The sequence below is a fragment of the Neltuma alba genome, unplaced genomic scaffold, assembly GCF_004799145.2.
Source record: "Neltuma alba isolate B1F8T4 unplaced genomic scaffold, ASM479914v2 tig00011382_pilon, whole genome shotgun sequence".
NCBI lineage: Eukaryota > Viridiplantae > Streptophyta > Magnoliopsida > Fabales > Fabaceae > Neltuma > Neltuma alba.
The window spans coordinates 1-2,798 of NW_021636075.1; positions in this window are offsets into that span (position 1 = coordinate 1).

The following is a 2,798-nucleotide window of genomic DNA, read 5'->3' on the forward strand; positions in this document are numbered from 1 at the left end:
GGAAGCAATGATTGGGCAATATTTAGATATGACGCGATGAAGTTTGTGAATGACAAGAATGGTGATTAAGGGTTTATGCTGAGTCTCTATGGCAAGCTATTCTGTTTTTAATAACGTAGTTGAGAACTGGAAAAATGGGTTTTGAAATCAGTAGGAAAATTGTCTATTGACTGGAAAAATTATATGAACAACTGGAAATGACATAACATACTGGTAAATGACTATGATCGAACCTAAAATGACCATATTCATAGTAATGACCTACTGTTTGAATGAGTGGAAAGATTATATGAATAAACTAGAAATGATAATACCAAACTGGTAAATGACTATGAAGGAACTTGAAATGACCATATTCATAGTAATGACCTTACTGTCAGACTGTATGGCCATGTTGGTAATGACAATGAATTAATTGGAAATGACCATATTCATAGTAATGACCTAACTATTAGTCTGTAATGGGCATATTGGTATGACAATACATTAACTGGAAACGACCATATTCATAGCAGCATCCTTACTGTCACTCTGTAATGGCCATATTGTAAATGACAATGAATTAATTGGAAATAACCATATTCATAGTAATGACCTAACTGTTAGTCTGTAATGGGCATATTGGTAATGACAATAAATTACTGGAAACGACCATATTCATAGTAGCATCCTTACTGTCACTCTGTAATGGCCATATTGTAAATGACAATGAAGGAACTGGAAATGACCATAACGAATCTGGAAAGAACTAGATATGTATATGTATAAAAATTATGATTTATGATGGTACCTTGATGACTTTACAGAACTATACGAGATGGTGTTGGAAGAAGGGGAAGGGTCCACAAGCAAAGGAGTCCACAGTGGGCTTGTGTTGTTCAGAAGGGATATATGGCAAAACGAGATGAGAAGTGTAAAAACGCAAGAGAAGAAAAAATTGAAGTGCGGAAGGCATGGAGGGCCCTGAGTGAAGAAGAGAAAGATAGGTATAATGAAGGGGCAAGGAAAACGAAGCCACAGAAAGTTGAGAAGAAGTATGATGTTCCCTTGTACACCCGGTGCTCATTGCCCAGATTTCTATCATTGGCTGAATATGTGAAGAAGAACAGGCGGTTGAGGCAGAAAGTTCAGAGGATGGGATTTGGGAACTTGCTTAATGTGAAAGCAACTTCCACGTGATCTACTTGTGTCATTGTTGAGATGCTATGACCCACCAATGCATTTTTTGACCATTAGAGGGCAAGGGCCAGGCATTGAGGCAAAAGATGTCCATGATTGTTTCTAGGTGTACCTGACAGTGGGGAGGAAGTGAAATATGATGTTAGTGAGGATGACTCGGAATACAAGAGGTTGAAGGACACTTATTGGAAGGTTCCATTACCCAGATACTGAAGAGGATATTATTTGGGGAAGAAAGCGACAATTTTGAGTTCCTATTTATGCTTTATACAGTTGGAGCTTTTTTATGTCCTGGGTCAAGCACAACTGTACATATACGTTTGTTGAAAGTGATGCGTCACATGATGGATGGGTTTGGGAAATATGATTGGTCAATGTACATAATCAAGAACCTGTGGAAGGAAATGGGAGACTTTGTGAAGATGACAAAGAAGAAGAAGAAAGAAGGACCTGCAATGTTGGAGGGTGTCTTTATTTGCTGCTGGTAAGTCAATATTTTTCTTATGGTTCATTATATTTTTGTTTTATGTTATTGTTGCAGAAGTGTGACTTATCTTTATTTGGTTTTGCAGCTGTATTTTGCTGAGTGTTTCCCGCTGGGATTGTCTGTTGACCGGGGTTCAACAAGCGCCATTGAATATTGGACCGAGGAGAAGATAAAGGAGAGGGTGAGAAAGAGAGAGGTAGCAGTATGGGAATATTGCATGGAAGCAGTGGCAGCGAGGTATACTCAGCAGGACATGAGGACAGTCCAATTCTGCAGTCTTTAGATCCGGTATGTGGGAACTTAGAAAATATACGTGACCTGAGTTTAAGTCAGTCTATTAGCAAGGTTGATACTTGAAATGACAAGACTTTATTTACAAATGACCAGTGAGATACTGGCATTCGATAACAGTGAACAATTTTTTTGATATCTTCATTTACTGTGTATGCAGGCATTGAAGGAGTTGAGGGCTCGTTTTGTGAAGAAGCTTGAAGAAAGCCAGAGGACGTTAATAAAGGCTCTTGATGAGAGCTACTCAAACTGCAGATTGGATTGAACGCTAAAGTTAAGGGGATGGGGAATGAGAATGCCACTGCTAAAGAAGGGTTGAAACAGTTGGTGATGCAGCTGGTAACGATGCTGAAGAAGCTGATGATGTTGACCGAGTGGTGAAAGGAGATGCAAGAGAGGTTGCAGCGGGAAGTGCAAATGAGGAACTTGATGAGGATGAAACCACAAAGGAGATGATGAGAAGGATGAGGATGAGGATAAAGAACACATGACCTTCATGACAGGGAAGTCAGTGATGATTACATGGTTGAGGAGGTGAAGAAGAGGGTGACTGTGATGGTCATGGAGTGATGACGACGACGATGAGGATGAGGAGGAAGATGACCATGATGACATGGAAGTCAGTTGATATGTGGTGGTGGGGAGGCCGAAGATGATGATAAGGAGGTTCGGGATTCAGATGATGAGGGTGAGGAGATACACATGTATTGACAATGACCCCTACCAATATTCCTTTGCTGTGGATCGCGAATGGGTGAGCAGATATATGGAGGGAAGTCAGTCATGATTATGTGGTTGGGGAGGCCGAAGATGATGATAAGGAGGTTCGGGATTCAAATGA